We start from the raw sequence: 18148 nt of genomic DNA on the forward strand, positions 1-18148 counted from the left end.
ACATCTAACTCCGCCTTGTCTATGAATGGCAACCTGGACTCAGAAGCACCAGGCTGGTGCTGAAGAGTCAGGCCCCACTGAGGAATCTCCCCTCCCCTGTACAAACCAGCACTGTTAAAATAAACAGCAAGGTCCGGGCTGGGGACATGGCTCAGCTGGTAGAGTGCATACCTACCATGCAAAAAGCCCTGGGTTCAATCCCCAGGCATGGTGTACAGGGGGTTGGTACACTTGGGATGTGAGACAAGAGGATCAGAAGTTCAAGGTCATCCTCAATACACAGGGAGCTCACAAGCAGTCTGGAGTATGTGAGAGTCTGTGTCCAAAAATAAGAAAAAAAGTGAGGGGGGAGGAGGGGGTAGATAGATTAGGTAAGGTTATGGTTGCAAAACACAGAATGGATTGGTAGATGAAGGTACTTGCTGTTAGCCCGACCTGAAGAGACCCCCTGGGATTCACATGGTGAGAGAACGGATTTCTAAAAGCTGTTCTCTGACCTCCACTAAGATGAACACACAATCAATCAACGAAGAAACAAATCTTAAGGTAAAATATTGATAGCTACAGCTAAAGGGGGGGGGAGCGGCATGAATAATTGGTATTGAGAAATTACAAATTGCGGAATCTGGCAATTATTTTCTAAAGTCTTCAGGTCCAATGAAAAGTTAAGAAGTCAACCCCCAAAACCCTCTCTTCCAAAATCAAAATTCTAGTCCTTCTGACACACTTTCTTCTTTGAAGCCCATAAGTATCCCAGTCTCCTCTAAACTGAGCAGCTCATAGGCCAGCTAGCCCAGAGGACCCAGTGCAGCAGCAGCAGAAACAGAAAGGGAGGCTCAGCCTCAGCAACAAGGGAGAAGTCAAGAAAGGACTCCCAAAAGTTCCCCTGACCTGCCATCTGCGCTCTCTCTCTCTCTCTCTCTCTCTCTCTCTCTCTCTCTCTCTCTCTCTCTCTCTCACACACACACACACACACACACACACATATACACACACACACACAGACCTACACACACACACACACACGTACACACACGTACACACATACACAAAATAAATAAAGATGCAATAAATATTTTTATAATGTGTGCCATCACCATCACAGCTTGAGAAACCCAACCACAATGACATCTATCCAAGCATCAATTTCTCTACCACACGACTTGTTCAGCCTGTAATGTACTGTGTTCACTGCACAGCTACAAAAAGACACAGCAGCAGGTGATGCTTGCCAAACTAACCAATCATATCCCATCTGGGGTAGAGTTATCTCACAGGACTAGAATGTCACAGGGGAAAAAAAAAAAGGCTCTAACCTCATTGGCTTGAACCTCGTTTTCTTAAACTTTCATTTCTGGGTCTGGGGTAGCGGGTGCCTCCGGAGGCTAGCAGAGGGCATCAGGTCCCCTAACGCTGGAGTGAGGGGCAGTTTTGAGCTGCCAGGCCTGGGTGCTAGGAACTTGCATCTGCAAGAACACCAAGCACTCTTAACTGCTGAGCCATCTCTCCATCTGCTACATAAGCAAGTTTGAGGCAGCCTGGCTACATGAGATTCTGCCTCAAAGGGGAAAAAACAGCATTTATATATAGTTTCTTCACATGCACACGGGTCCTTACTTCAAAAACAACAAAGGGGGCTATAGCTCAGTGACAGTGTGTGTGCCCAGCACGCCCAGCTGGACAGTACACCTGTGCACTTGTGCTCATGCGCGTGAGCATGCAGGTGTGCGTTAAATATGGTAACATAAAAATATTCCCTACTAGTTGGTCTTCCGGAAGCTGTGTTTTGGCAGCTGCAGGGGCCAGTCCACCACCTCTAAAGCCTGAGGGTGGAGTGTGAAAACAGACCTACTCCCAGGCCCAGAGTAGAAATGAATCCTCTCACACCTTTAGCCAGACATCAAAGCTCCACAAATTAAAATCCAGTCTTTGGGCAGAGGAAGGTGGATCACTGTGAGTTTCGAGGACAGCCTGGTCTACAGAGCGAGTCCAGTACAGCCAAGGCTACACAGAGAAATCCTGTCTCAAAAAACAAAAAATAAAAATAAAAATAAAAAGGAGGGGGTGTGTGCGGCTGGAGAGATGGCTCAGAGGTTAAGAGCGCTGGCTGCTTTTCCAAAGGTGCTGAGTTCAATTCCCAGCAACCACATGGTAGCTCACAACCATCTATAATGTGATCTGGTGCCCTCTTCTGGCTTGCAGGTGTACATGCAGGCACAGCACTGTATGCATAACAAATAAATCTTTAAAAAAAAAAAAAAAGATTCCAGTCTTTGTCCACTCTAAAAGTAAAAGTGACCAAGCTCTGCCCTCCACTGCTCAGCGGAGAGTGTGTTAATCAGTGCAGTAACACGCTCCCCTCGGTACTCTCAAGCGATTGGCAGCGACACTTTCACAATCACCTTTAGCCCTACATAAAAGCACCATAAATCCGTGCTTAATTACTTCTCAGGCACCTGTTAATCTCCCTCGCTCTTTCCAATTAACAAAACTGAAGTCAGCAGGCTTCGTGCTTCTGCCAAAAAGGCCAATTGTGCTCATCCCCGTCAGGTGCCTCCCTCCTGAAGACCACGCTTATCCCTTCCTTCCCTTTCTGGTCATTCTGTCCAATAAATACCCTTTAAAAAAAAAAAAGCCACTACTCCCTTAAAAAAGTCATAATCCAGCATCATCGAGATGGCTCGGTGAGTAAAGTCGCTTCCTGCCAAGCCCCGTTTGCTCCCCAGAACCCACACAGTGGAAGGAGAGAACCAACTCTTCCAAGTTGTCCCCTGAGCATCACAGACTTGTCACTCTCATACCCTCACACATGCACACACATGTGTACACACACACACATATAAAATAACTATATTTTGGGGGGGTGAAACACAATAGTAGATGATCGGGGGCTCTGGGCTCCAATCCCTCCACAGGGGAGGAAATTTGTATTTGGCTTCAACACTTCAACTTCCAGAGGATGTGTTCTCAGCTGAAGACACTGCTCGGGTGGTAGGGAGCTTGCCCAGCACACGCAAACCTAGGTTCCACCCCTAGCACCGCATAACCCAGCTGTGGAAATACCAAGCCCTGGGTAAGTAGAGGCAGGAGGACCACACGCTCCAGAGCTTCCTGAGCCACACGCCTCAGCTTCAGGCTACCCTTGGTTATATGAGATGCTGTCTCTAAAAGAACAGTTCTTTTTAAAAACAAAAACAAAACAGTCGGGCGCAGTGGCAAGCTCATGCCTGTAATCCCAGCACTCAGGGAGGCAGAAGCAGGTGGATCTCTGTGAGTTCGAGGCCAGCCTGGTCTACAAAGTGAGTCCAGGACAGCCAGGGCTACACAGAGAAACCCTGTCTTGAAAACAACAACAACAACAACAAAACAAAAACAAAAAGACAACAAAACAATAGCTGTATTTTCAGCCTTTCCCAAAGCACTTCCTCTAAAGCCATGTGGGGCTTTGCACTCAATTACTTCTCCAGAGTGTATCAACAACAGGACTCTGGGAAAGAGGGCCTCATACACTGAGAACAGCAGGGGGGGGGGAAGAAACGACAAAAACCATCCCTGTAGGGTCAGGCAGTGCCACAGGTCTCCACCAGAACCCCACCCCCCACCCCCACCCTCCAGACCAGTGTCTTCGGCAGGCAGGGCAGCCACATTGATAGACAGTGACCAAAAACAACTTGGGGAGAAAAGGGCTTATTTGGCTTACAGATTCACTGTCCATCCCCACAAGAAGCCCAGGCAGGAACCAGGAACTGAAGCAGAGACCATGGAGGAGTGCTACTCGCTCAATCGCTCGCTCGATCGCTCCTTATGGCTTGTTCAGGGCTGCCTGCCCAGGACTGGCACCTCCCACATCCATCAGTAGTCAAGAAAATGCCCTTCAGATGTGCTCACAGGCCAATCTGATGGAGGCATCTTCTCAACTGAGGGTCTTCTCTCCTCTCTCTCTCTCTCTCTCTCTCTCTCTCTCTCTCTCTCTCTCTCTCCCCTTTCCCCCTCCCCCTTCACTTCTCTCTCTCTGTCTCTCTCCCCCTCTCTTTTTCTCTTCCTTTCTCCCTCTCTCTTTAGTACACACTCTCTTTAGTGTGTGTGTGTGTGTGTGTGTGTGTGTGTGTGTGTGTACGTACGTGCGCACACATGTACATGCAGGGACACATGCCTGTATATACACTTGCAGCAGCCAGTGGACATGTGGTACCCTGTTTCTATTACTCTGTTTTATTCTCTTGAGGCAGGGTCTCCAGCAAACCTGGAGCTAGGCTGGCATCCAGCAAGGCCCAGCGGTCCTCCTGTGTCTGCTCGCCACAGGCATGCACAAACTTTTACAGACTGGGATTCGAACTCGGGTCCTCATGCTTGTGTAGTGAAGCCCTCTTACCCACTGAGCAATCTCTCCAGCCAGCTTCTGACCTTTTGAGATGTTTGAAACTCTGCAGTACTGAGGGGCAAGTCAAGAGCTGTGGAGACGGTAAACGTGACTTCAGAGCCTTAAGGTGTTTCAGCAGAATAGATCCTTTTAGTATATGACTAGAGGTTAAAATATTAAAGGAGTCCGATTAAGTTTATAAATAGTGCTAACAGCCTTCTTTAGAACTTTAATCTGTTAAATTTAGAAGTTAAATGATGTCACTCAGTGAGTAGGGAAACCATTTTTGAGATGAAAATGATTAGTATGTAAATGAAATCATTTCCACAAATTGAACTCGGGGTTTCAGAAATAACTAAGCTGTCAAATGTAGGACTTGAACAAAGTGAGTAATAATTGAAAGGGGACAATTAATTGTGTCCTTTTCTAAGCAGAAAAGCTATATTTAATTATTTAAAAACATGCTGACAATCCCCCTAACCTTTACGCTATTATTTTAAATCTCCTTTTGGCTTTTAAGAAATAATAACAGGTGAGGTAGCATGTTCCTGCCATTCTAGCACCCAGGCTAAGCTGGAGGCTCCACCTCAAAGCCAGCCTGGGCTACGTGATGAGGCTCTTGTCTCAAAAGGACAGTCCCTGGGAGATGAAATGAGCCTTTACAAAGCCATGCACAAGGGGCAAGAAAGTCTCACAGTAAGCAAAATGGCTGTTGTGCAAGCCTGAGAACTTGAGTCTCAGCCCAGCATCTGTAAGAGTCAGACATGGCAGTGCATACTTGTAATCCCAGCCCCGGGGAGGCAGAGACCATGGATCCCTACAGCTTGATAGACAACCACCCCAGGGCCAGCAAGACACCTGAGCAGTTGGAGGGGTGGGCAGGAGATGCGTGCTGCCAAGCCAGATGATTTGCTTTTTGGTTTGGTTTGGTTTGGTTTTTTGAGATAGGGTTTCTCTGTGTAGCCTTAGCTAGCCCTGAACTCACAGACATCTGCCCACTCTGCCTCCAGGAGTGCTGGGATTACAGGTGTGCGCCATCTCACCTTGCCTGGCTTTTTTCTTTCTTTTCTTTTTTTCTTTCTTTCTTGGGTTTTTCAAGACAGGGTTTCTCTGTGTAGCCTTGATGTCCAGGACTCACTTTGTAGACCAGGCTGGCCTTGAACGCACAGGAATTCACCTGCTTCTGCCTCCCAAGGGCTGGGATTAAAGGAATGTGCACCTTTTTTTTTTTTTAAAGATTTATTTATTTAATATGTACAGTGTTTTGCCTGCATGTACACCTGCACAACAGAAGAGGGCACCATATCTCATTATAGATGGTTGTAAGCCACCATGTGGTTGCTAGGAATTGAACTCAGGACCTCTGGAAGAATAAACAGTGTGCTCTTAACCTCTGAGCCATCTCTCCAGCCCTATTTTTTAAATAGAATTTTTTGTTTTGTCTTGTTTTTTTGTTTGTTTGTTTGTTTTTGTTTTTTGAGACAGGGTTTCTCTGTGTAGCTTTGGCTGTCCTGGACTCACTTTGTAGACCAGGCTGGCCTCCAAATCACAAAGATCCACCTGCCTCTGCCTCCCGCATGCTGGGATTAAAGGCGTGCGCCACCACCCGGCTTTAATAGAATTTTTTATTTTATTTTGTTTGTTTGGTTGGTTGGCTGGTTTTTCAGGACAGAGTTTCTCTGCATACACTGGCTGTCCCTAGAACTCACTATGTAGACCAGACTAGCCTCGAACTCACAGAGATCCACCTGCTTCTGCCTCTCAAGTGCTGGGATTAAAGGGATGCGCTACCACCACCTCTGATGATTTATCTGATGTCAAGACTCACATGCTGGAAGGAGAGAACTGGCTCCCACAAGTTGTCCTCTGACAGCCAGATACTATTGGGATACAGAGAGAGAGAGAGAGAGAGAGAGAGACAGACAGACAGACAGACAGACAGACACAGACAGAAAGACACAGAGAGAGAAAGAGAGATAGAGACAGACAGAGAGAGACAGAGAGAAAAACAGAGACAGAGACAGATTTAAAAGCAAAAGAGAAGAAAATTCAAGGTCCATGGAAGAATCTGTGTCAAAAAACATGAAGATGCCAGGTGTGGTGGCACATGCCTTTAATCCCCACACTCAGGAGGCAGCGGCAGGCGGATCGCTGTGAGTTCGAGGCTAGCCTGGACTACAAAGCGAGTCTAGGACAGCCAAGACTACACAGAGAAACCTTCTCTCGAAAAACCAAAAAAAAAAAAAAAAATGGAAAGTGTCCTGAAGAATGACAGCCAAGTTGACTTCTGAGTGCCACACACCTGTACACACATGTGTAAGTGCATACACACATATACGCAGAAATGCACAAGAGCAAGGGATGGCTTGGTTGGCAGAGTGTTCACCTAATATATACAGGCCCTGGGTTCCCTTTCCATCACCACATAAGTCAGGATCAGGAAGAAAGCTATCATTGCCTCACTGACCAGATAGAACTCCAACTGTCACAGGCCCTGCTGCACCCAAGGCTGTCCTGGAACTCGCTCTGCAGACCAGGCTGGCCTCAAACTCACAGAGATCCACATGCCTCTGCCTCCCAAGTGCTGGGATTAAAGGCATGCACCACCACTGCCCAGCAAGGTTTCTAATGCCAGGTGACTAATGAAGAAGCCCAAGGCTTGTGGCAAGATATCTGATCCCATTGTGAACCCCAAGACTGTGAACTAGAAAAACCTGTTTCTTGTTGTGGTGTCACTCAGCCCTAGCACAAACGTTTAACCCAAGAGCTTTCTGCAAACAAGAGCTAAATAAAGCCAACAGGAGTCAAGAGGCAGAGCAAGCAACCAGTTGACAGGGGCTGGAGAGATGGCTCACAGGTTAGGAGGCTGCTCTTCCAAAGGTCCTGAGTTCAATTCCTAGCAACCACACAGTGGCTCAAACCGTCTAAAATGAGATCTGGTGCCCTCTTCTGGCATGCAGGTACATACTGAATACATAATTAATTAATTAATATTTTAAAAGACAACAGAAAAAAACAGGAAGGAGGGACATTGAGTTGAAGAGTATTTAAGACAGCATGAAGAAAGAGAAAGGGCTTTTTCCTTCAGGACATGAGCTGAGTAGGAAGGTCAGCTGGGTGCTTTCTCTGCCTCTCTGAGCCAGCAGGGTTTCACCCCCAGCATCTGGCTCCTGAGTCTTTACTGGTAAAATTGAACAACTGGGATTTTTTGTTTTAAAACCAACAGAGGATGCCAGCCCATGCACATCACTCAGAAACTAAGGAGCAGCCTGTGCACACCCACCTGTGACTTCTGGCCTACAGGACAAAAAAAAAAAAAAAAAAATCAAACTTCACAGCATGAGACACTCAGAACCTGGAGCCCACCCTAGTCGCACCCATGTCCAACATCCATCCTCCGAGTCCCAAAGATGACGACATTTCCAAATCCAAGATTTTGTTCATACCATGTACCTAAAAAGCGCATGCCCAGAACTGACAAAATCTCCTCTCGGGGACCGAGTCTTGCCTATCCTCTGGTGCATCCAACACTCCCCGCTTGCTGCTGATACAGCATCCTTCTCTCTTCCCTCCTCCCTCTCCCTCCTTCCTCCTGCTTTCCTTCCTTGGACACCTCATGGCCTCAAACTCACCATGTAGCTGAGGACAGCCTTGAACTTGTGATCCTCCTGCCTTCGCCTCCGCGAGTGCTGGGGTTACACATGTGCATGTCGCACCTGGTTTGTGCAGTGCTGGGGATCAACCCGGGACTTCTCTAGATTGTTTGATAAGCTCTCTGACAGATGAGCTACACCCCTTCAATCCGATTCCCAAGAAAGAATCCGATTGACTTCCCTGTTCCAGTCATTTCACTGAGGAAACAAATACCATTAGCAAGGGGGTCCAGGGAGCTAGTGCACACAGGAGGAGGAAGGGCCTCATAGTCTCCCAAACCATTTGCCGAGTAAACACCCACTGTCCTGGGGGTAAGGAAAGACAGGTAAAGTTGGGGGACCTACCAAGCCAGGCTGCTCTGCAACAAATGCTGTTTTTTAACTCAAACACAATGACACCAGTGTCGCAGATGGCAGCCCACATGGGCACCACCACCTTCTTCTTTGTTCCAAAGGGAAGGGCAACACCTTCCAAATGAGGCTACTGACTCTGAGCTCTCAACAACCAGGTGTCTCCAGAGGATACGGAAGAGATTCAGCCAGGAGTGGTGGCACATACCTATAGCCCCAGCACTCAGTGGGGTGAGGCAGGAGGATAGCACATTACAGTCCTGGCGGGTCTATACAGTGAGTTCCAGAGGCAGCAAAGCTATTCAGTAAGACTTCATCTTGGGAGTGAAAGGGGGATGGCACTAGGGTATAGAGGATGAGGAAACCGTCACGGCTGGGGGCAGGTGGAGTGCACAACGTGGCGGGTGATGAAACTGTATAACTCTGAAGTATAATACTGTAATGATGGCGTGTATTTGTCAAAGGCTAAAGAAGGGCTCGATACAATAAGTGTCACATGGTGTCTGTGACTTTAAAAAGAAACCCATTTAAGAGGTTAGAGGATCCTGGGGCGGGGCTGGGGATATCTAGACTATATGCCAAGAGAATTTAACAGTATTAAGAATGTATGAAGCAACCTCACGGATGGGAGCTGGGCGAAGGCGCTGACCTAAGTGGGTTGGGGAGGAAGCAGAGCCTGTAAGGCTAAAAGCCAAAGGGACAGCGGGGTTCACTGTCTGTCTGACAAAGGCCTTTCCCACGGGGCCACAGGACACCACTGCGGATGCTGGGACTTAGCAACTAAGGAGACACGTGGTAGATACTGAAGTGAGCTGCACTTCAGTTGCAGTTGGGGTTCACAGACTAACAAGAGGATGACCTAGGCTGGTTCCCGAGCTAGTGAGTTAGAACAGAAGTTATGTCTTAACCTCATGAATAAACTTCATACATCATGGTTATCCACAGAAATAGTTAGATGCGTGTTATACAAATACACACTCCTATTTCCTTCCCTCTGTCTCGTAGAAGCGGCATCTCCATGATAAAAAGTACCCAGATTCTGGTTTCTAATTCTAGTCTCCAAAACAGAAAGGGTTCCTGGGAAAAACGGCTCCAATTCTAAGGGCACGGCAGGAAGTGTGTCAAGTGAGCCTGGGGCACACTCGATGCCAAGAAGGAAGAACACTCTCAGAGACAAGCACAGCACGTCATATTCCCAGGGGCGGATCCAGGTAACGAAGGGGCTAAAAGCGGAGAATCGGTAAGGCAACAAAATAGGAAGATCTTCGGCATCAGGATGAAGCACACTGGACTAGAACCTAAAGTAAAACATAAATATAATGGACTCCCGCCCCCTTATCTCTGATTTCACTTCTCAAAATTTAGTAACCTGCAGTTGACTGAAGTAAAACATCATTAGATGGAAAGTTCCAGAAATAAGCCAAAACTGGTTTTACATTATACATCGTTCTCTGTCGAGGATGAAAGCTCACCCTGTGCTACCCCAGAGGTAAATCATCCTTTTGTCCAGGACATCTAGCCTGTACATGCTACCCATATGTTAAGTCACTTAACAGCCATCTTGGTCATCAGATCAACTGTCCCAGTGTCCCAGTGCTTGCATGCAAGGCTCAGTACCAAGTGGGAAGCTTGCAACACACACACCACAGAGGAATGATATGAGCAAATGATAATAAATAGAAACAAATTCCTATTTGGCAGTGACAAATAAATGACGTCACTACTCTGCCCTCAAACGAGAGGAACATAGCTCAGCACTCAAGGGTAGGATGGGCAGAATGACTTTCCGCCAGAGTGTTTGGAAGGAGAGTGGTTTTACCATGGGGAAACCTGAACTAGACCATTTGTAGGCAAGTGACCAAGCCAACAGCAGGAAAGCCAGTGTCGGGGTGCAAGGCCTGTAATCCTGGCTCCTGGGTGGCTGAGGCGGAAGGACTGCCACAAAGTCAAAGCCAGCAACCTAGCTCGACTCTCCATTGTGATAAAACACTGGTCAAAAACAACTTACAGGAGGAAAGGGCTTACTTGACTGACAAGATTGCATGTGATCCATCATAAGGGGAAGCCAGGAGAGAAAGAGGCAGAAACTGAAGCTGAGGCCACAGAGGAATCTTCTCCTCACTGGCTGGTTTTCCTGGCTTGCTTGATTACATCTCTTATACAGCCTAGGGATGGGGCAACTCTCAGTGTGCTGGGCCCTCCTGCATCAATTAGCAATCAAGGAATGCCCCCACAGACACCCTTGCAGGCCAATCTGATGGAGGAGGCTCCTCAACCGACACACCCGCAGGTCAATCTGATGGAGGCAGCTCTTCAACTGACATGCCCACAGGCCAATCTGATGGAGGCAGCTCCTCTACCATTGTTTCCCTTTCAAGTTGACAACCAAGATTCGCCATCATACCAGACTTGGTACATAATGAATCCCAGGAATGAAACCTTGTCTCAAACAAACATGCAGTCAATGTGGAAAAGTGACAAGAGTCATCAGTCATGTGCCTTTCACATGATGTTATGGACACACAACTCACTCCCACCAGTTTTCTCTCTGTGAGTCTAGTGTCATCAACTCAACAGAATCTAGAAAACACCTGGGAGATGAGCTTGTCCATGGGGGTTACCCAGCTACTAGCTCATGACCTATCTTAACCTGGGCAGGACCACTCCCTGGCCTGAAGATCCTGAACTGTACAAAATGAAGAAAGTGACCAGCTTGCATTCGGCACTCTGCTTCCTGACTGCGGCTATGACGATGTGGCTGCCCGGACCGCCCCATCAGGACTGGACTCCGGAACTGTGAGCCACAGCATACCCTTTCTCCCTTAAGCTGCCTTGGTCGGAGTATTTTATCACCGGGACAGGAAAAGAACTAAGGCAGTCTCCAATCGTGGAGGGCAAAGCAAACACACCAGGTCCCGGCAAGGGACATCTCACCACTGAGAAGGCTGCAAAGGAAGACCAGTATGGAAGACCTGGGGGAAATACGGCAACTGACTGGATCCTGGAAGGGTCTGGAAAGGAAAAGGACATGAACTCAAAAGTAAGGAATCTGAGTCAGCTGTACAGTCCAGTTCACAGTGAGCTGCCGCCATTCCTTCATTAACCAAAACTAACTACAAGACTGATGTAAACCGGGTGTGGGGGGGTAGGGGGGGTGGTGATGCACGCCTTTAATCCCAGCACTTGGGAGGCAGAGGCAGGCGGATCTCCATGAGTTCGAGGCCAGCCTAGTCTACAGAGCAAGTTCCAGGACAGCCAGAGCTGTTACACAGAGAAACCCTGTCTTGAAAAACTAAAAGAAAAGAAAGGAAAGACAAGACTGATGTAAAGTTACTAATAAAGTAATAAGGGGGATGAGAATTCTCTATGGTAGCCACCCAGTGTTTCTATAGTGTGTGTGTGTGTGTGTGTGTGTGTGTGTATGTGTGTGTGTGTGTGTGTGTGTGTGTGTGTGGTTTCTTTTAAGGTTTTTGTTTGTGTGTTTGTTTTATGTGTCTGAGTACTTTGCCTGCGTGTATGTATGTGTACCACACGTGTGTTGTGCCAGTGGAAGACAGAAGAAAGTGTTGGGTCCCCTCAGACTGGAATCACTGAGCTGCCACGTGGGTGCTGGGAACTGAACCTACGTCCTCCAGAAGAACAGCCAGTGCTCTGAAGGGCTTTGCCTTATCTCCACCCCGCTGTGTCTGGGTTTTGTTTTCCTAAGTGGAAGAAGACCAGCCAAGCTTTGAGGGCTGTCAGTTTCCAGGGTAGGCGACAGGGGCCCAGCACTTGGCTTCTGTCCTCTGTGGTAGACTTAATCTCAGAACCATACACCCCTCAGCTCTCAGACGTAGCTACTGGCACTGGGCAAAGAACATTCTAGAACACAAAACCAAAGCTATTTTTAAGTGTTACTGAGAATTCCCAGAAACACTGTGGAGGGCTGAATGTGAGGGGCCGTGGGTAATACACCCCACTTGGAGTGCTTTACAGAGTAACTGCAAGAAGGCAGGATGAAAGGGAAGCCTCGTGGGTGGGAACACTTCACAGAGAAAAGAACAAGGGACAAGGTCCAGGGCCATAAAAAGACTAAAGAGCAAGGTTTCCTAGGGCAACCAATCTCCTTCAGCTTGAGTCTCTGAAGGCAAGAAAATGCTCCAGAAAGCTCAGCTGTGCAGACGGTGAGGGGGAGGGTGGGTGCTCTGGTTAATTAACATTGTCTCTGGTCAGTGGCTGGCTGTTGGCCCAGGTCTCTCAAGTCCCAGGTCTCTGAGGCTGAGCTCAGTTGCAGAGTGCTTCCCAGAATGCACAAAGCCCTGGGTTCTATCCCAGCACCGCACAAACTGGGCGTTGTGAGATCCCAGCACTTGAAAGGTAGGACCATAAGTTCAGGGTCACACTCAGCTCCATGTCACATTGGAGGCCAGCCTGGACCATATGAGACCCTATATCAAAATGATAATGATGATGATAAAATAAATTGTGGAGGGGGAGACTGACTCCATGGCCATCAGAATTCGGAGAAGGGGTCTACCAGTGAGCCACATCCTCAGCCCGTAATAACAGTTTATAAAGAGGAGCTCGGAGCACAGGCCTGTTACTCCAGCTACTGGGGAGGGGGGCATCTGGAAAGACTAGAAGCCAAAGGCCATCCTCAGTGGGACAGTAAGTTGGTGCCCAATCTGGGCAATTTAACAAAACCCTATCCCAAAAAGTTTAAAAAGGCAGAAAGAGAGAGACCACTTGCCTGGCGTGTAGGAATCCCTGGGTTCAACCCCCAGCACCATTAAAATACCTAATAAATAAATCAGTAACTTTTAAGAATTCAGTGAAATTGTGAAATATCATCACTGTGGTTTTATGGTGGAACTAGGGGCCGGGGGAGCTGCCAGACACGGCGGCCAGGCTGCTGTTACGGTAGACGGTACCAGCGCTCAGGGCAGGAAGCGCCTGGCAGGCCTTGGCAGCCCCTCCCTGTGAGTTCTGAGAGAGTTCCAGAGAGTTGTGCCAACCCTCCTGGCACACAGAGAGGCTTCAGCCCTCTTGGGGAAAGGTTTGGACAGCACATCTCTACTGCAAGACTTAAAAAGATAGGCCCAGTTTGGAACAGGTATGTGTACAAAGACTGGCGTGATCTGGAACATTCTTAAACTACCTCACAGTGTGAAGACATGCAAAAGGTTTGGAGAATCTGCAGAAAGAGACACTGAGTCCAGCTCGACCAGAGACTGGCATGTTTTCTCTTCAAAGACCCAAGACAGATTTTTTTTTTAAATGTCGCTCATGAATATAATAAGCCCAGGACTTGGGCTGGAGAGACGGTGCAGAGGTTGCTCTTCCAGAGGTCCTGAGTTCAATTCCCAGCAACCACATGGTAGCTTATAACCATCTATGATGAGATCTGGGCTACTCTTCTGGCATGCAGACAGAACACTGGATACTAATAAATAAATCTTTAAACAAACAAACCCAGGACTTGATCAGACAGAATAAAAGGCCATCCTGAGCTTATATAAGACCCTATCTCATACAAAAAAAAAAAAAAGGACAAACATTCCAGGTACTTTTAGGTACCAAAGGTCACACAGTATTTGTCACAACTATTCAATCCTGCCCTTGTGACACCAAGGCAGCTACAGACAATACATGAATGAAGGCTTACACCTCTGTGCCGATAACACCTTATCTACAGGCTGGGAGGGGGACTGCTCAGGTTACTTTGAAGACCAGGGTTTGGGTCACCAGAAGCCACATAAGTGCCAGGTGGGTGTGATGCCTCGGCTATAAGTCCAGCCACAGAAAAAGCAGAGACTGGGGATGCCCACAGCAGGGGGGTAGGCGGGCGGGCGAGCAGGCGGGCAGGTGGGTGGGCAAGACAGGATCTGGGTTTGACTGAGAAACCCTGCCTCAGTGAGTAGGGGGGCGGAGAAAGGAGCCGGAGAAGGATTCCAACATCAGCCTCCAGCCTCCCACCCATGCACCCACACGCACTCACCCGCATGTAAGCATGCATACATATGAAAAGTGGAAAAAGAAGCTATCTACAAGCGTGCTACATTTCAACTGCAAGGTGTATTTTTCCCAACATTCTCTTCTGGCCTCTGTGGGCACTACCATACCTGTGGTGCATAGACTTACATGCAGACTAAATACCCAACATATGAAACAAATAAATTTCCAGACTGTAAAACTAAATAACTAAATAAACAAACTACAGACTGTAAAAGTAACTTCTTTTCTTCTGGCTCAATTGTTGTCTGGGAGGCTTACTGCTGCTGTCTGCTAACCTAGGCCTAGTTCTGGAAGCTTCTAGCCTCCATACAATCTAATCTAGGCCTAGAATGTTTTCAGCCTCTGAGACTTACTGTTTAATAAGCTCACTCTTTCTTGTTCTTTCTGAGCTCTAGGCTGGCTGGTTCAGCTCAGCTGTTCTGGCTCAAACTCTTCTCCCAGCTGACTTATTCAATCTGGCTTCTTTCTCAGCCCAGAATTGCTCTGCTTGGCCTCAAACAAACTCAGCCATCTGCTCGAATCTTCTGGCTTCTTCTCATTTTCTGGCTCATTCCATCTTCACCTGAGTTCTCTCTCTCTCTCTCTCTCTCTCTCTCTCTCTCTCTCTCTCTCTCTCTCTCTCTCTCTCTCTGCAACCCATCTCTCTATTACTGTCCTGGTAAAACCACCTCCTCTCTCTGAAAAACTGCCTCTAAAGTAGCTTCCCTTTCCTCTTTCTTCTCATGAGAGTTGGGCGTATCCTGTTCTGTCAAATCTTCTATGATTTGTCACCTTTTCTGCCACTCAATTAGACCTCACTTTCAACCATGGGTGCTTCCTTCTACAAACTAACTTCACCTTTGTTTGGGATTAAAGGTATGTATCAAGAAAAGTAAAGCTTTTCTTTACCTGATACTTGCTCTATACCAGGCTGGCCTTGAACTCAGATCTGTTTGCCTCCGTCTCCTGGATTAAAGGCCTGTTTGTATTCCAACTGGATCACATAGACCTAGAAGGTCTTTGGATGTGACCTCTTGCCCGAACAGCCATGTCCTGAATTGACATTCCTCTACAACAGACACTGCAAAATGGCCCCAATCTTGTGTCCAGCCCTTCTCCACAACCCTACCCGCCCTCTGACAACATGGCGATAACAAAGCACCTCAAACACACCAACTATGCATGAATCTCATGTTGGGTTTTTAACAAAATGACCATGCAATTCGAAGCAGGGTACATTTGAGAGAGTGAGGCCATTGGCGCTGCGACAGGAAGTGTGGTCTAAGGCAAGCCATAATGTTAGCGTTTGTCCATGACGGCTTCTCCTGGTGACCCCAGTGCAACTGACCCGAGTGAGTTTCTGCTCATTGTGAAGGTCCAAGTCGAACATTCTAGAAGAAAAGCCACTTCCTCACCACTGTTTCTACTACAAACTTTGGGGAGGGGTGTGTTCGTGTGATGGGGTGCACCTGTAAATACAGGTGGGCACACCCAGAGCAAAAATGTGGAAATTAGAGGGCGGCCTCCGGTGCCGGTCCTCAGGCGCTTCCCACTGGGCAGGCTAGCTGGCCCTCCTGCTTCCGGACGTCTTCCCATCTGCAGCTCCCATCTCCCAGTGCCGGGACTATGGGCACAAGCCACCGCGCCTGGCTTTACACAGGTCTCCTCACATGTGGGAGATGAGTGCTTTACCCACTAAGCCCTGTCCCCGGCCTCGCCCTATAGGCCTTTCCCACCCAGACTTTAACTTCATATGTGTTTCCTTTGGGGGTAGGAATGCTTCCACTGTGTGGGTGGCCACACCCTGCTGCTGCTTCATAGCTTGCACATGACAAGGGTTTGCTTACTTTTCCTACAGTAACAGCCCGTGTTCCCTCAAAAACCATCCTGTGTTCACAAAGTTGCTCGCGACCATGGGGAAATCCCTGCAAGCCCAAGATCTCCACAAATTCTGGAGATGTTTTTGTTCTCATAACTGGGAGAGATAGCTAGTCAGCATCTTGTGAGTCAAGGTCAAGAACACTGCTGTGCGTTCTGCAACTCATAGGTTGGCACCCCCCAGAACAACCATTAGCCTCAAAGTCAAGTGGTGCAGAGGTTGAAACTTTGGGGACCCTTAACACCCCCAGCTTACTCCCACCCCGAGTTACTGCAAAGCTACAAGGCAAAGATAGCAAGTGCTGGAAATGTGCACATATGCCACAGACACATCCAGAAAGCCAGCTTGACTGTGTGATATAAGCCAACTAAAAATAGCACAGGCTCGCTGCAGAGGTGCAGGAATTGCCTGGCAAAGCAGGGTGGACACGCAGCCTGCACAGGACAGCTTAGAACGTGACCCATGAGAGCTCCAAGCCTGATCATACAAGTGACAGAGCACACGCAGTCTGCAGGCGCTGACGTAGACGGGGACGTTCTGATGCCAAGGACAAGAACACGGTTGTCAGAAGAGGGACAAACCCAGAGCTGATTAAAAACCATCTTCAACTTCCATGAGCCTGCAGGTACACCAGTGCAGACACAGGGACTCCAGGATATGCAGGGGATATTTTCAGGCACATCATCTTATAAAATCAGCTTTTGAAGGAGGATGTGGCCATAGCCTATTTATGTCTGCTTTCATAAGAACAGTGAGCACCTCCTTAGTAACAGAATCTATCATCTTCAGACTGACTTGATAAATATTGCAGATAACTAAGCCTAAAATGCGTGTGTGTGTGTGTGTGTGTGTGTGTGTGTGTGTGTGTGTGTGTCTACCTTTCTCCTCTCATGAGCAGAGATGTAAATCCAGCATTCCTTTCCTGGCTGTTCAGGGTCATCTCAATATTTTTAATAGCCCTATACAGATACGACCTCTGTGGCCTGCTGTTGCATAGCTATTTGTTCTGAGCTGAAACAACCCCTCTTAGAGGGATAGGGAGGAGGGAGAGGGAGGAGGGAGAGTAAGATTCAGAAAGCTATAGGACTCAGCAGTTGAAAGCACTCACTGCTCTTGCAGAGGACCTGTGTTTTACTCTAAGCATCTACATTCCCTGGCTCACAGGCAACTCTAACTCCAGTTCCAGGGACTCTGACGCCCTCTTCTGGACTCACAGGCACCTGCACACTCATGTTACACTACATACATCATATATACAGGCACAAACACCAACAGGTAAAATAAAATAGACAAATCTTTTGGGGTTTTGACTGTATATGTGAGAGTGGCTTGCCATGTTCGCCTGTGCGCTCTGTGTATGTCCAGTGTCCTCAGAGAGTGGAAAGGGGAGACAACCCCCTGAAACCGAAGCTACAGATGGCTAGGTGCATAAGTGTCTTTGCCCCACTAATATACGTGATATGCTGCCTCAACACAGGACCAAGAGCAACAGAAAAACCAACCCAAACCAGAAGCCTCTCAAACGCCAAGCCAAAATTAACCTTTGCATTTACAGGGTGATCATCTCAGTCTTTTACTTACAGTACCAGAAGGCTGAATAGCACAGTGCATAAAGAGACTGGCTAAAGGAATATAGAATGCCAGCGGGCAGAGAGCTTTGTCTATGTGTTAAGGACTTTCAGTTCCCCAACTCCCAACTTTTGCAACTGAAAAACAAGGAAGTGGTCCTACAGATGAGAAGTAAGCAGTGAGGAAAAAACATCACCGTTCTAGAACACCATCCTCAGAGCAGAAGAGCCACCATCGTCATCAGATCAGCTGTGCCCACTTGCAAGGCTGTGCACTGCTGACATTCCCTCAGAGACAGAGGGCATGGGAAGGGTTAAGGGACCCTCACCAGAGTCACTCCTCCCAGCTATGTGCCCTCCAGTG

The 18148-nt window shown here is 47.9% G+C and overlaps 1 protein-coding gene across 2 annotated transcripts in view; it reads right to left on the reverse strand.

The window, feature by feature from the left end:
* Positions 1-18148, reverse strand: part of OSBPL10 (oxysterol binding protein like 10) — a 242041-nt gene that overhangs the window by 183531 nt on the left and 40362 nt on the right. The window lies entirely within an intron of this gene.

This window comes from Acomys minous (genome assembly GCF_964271855.1).
Source record: "Acomys minous genome assembly, chromosome: 13".
NCBI lineage: Eukaryota > Metazoa > Chordata > Mammalia > Rodentia > Muridae > Acomys > Acomys minous.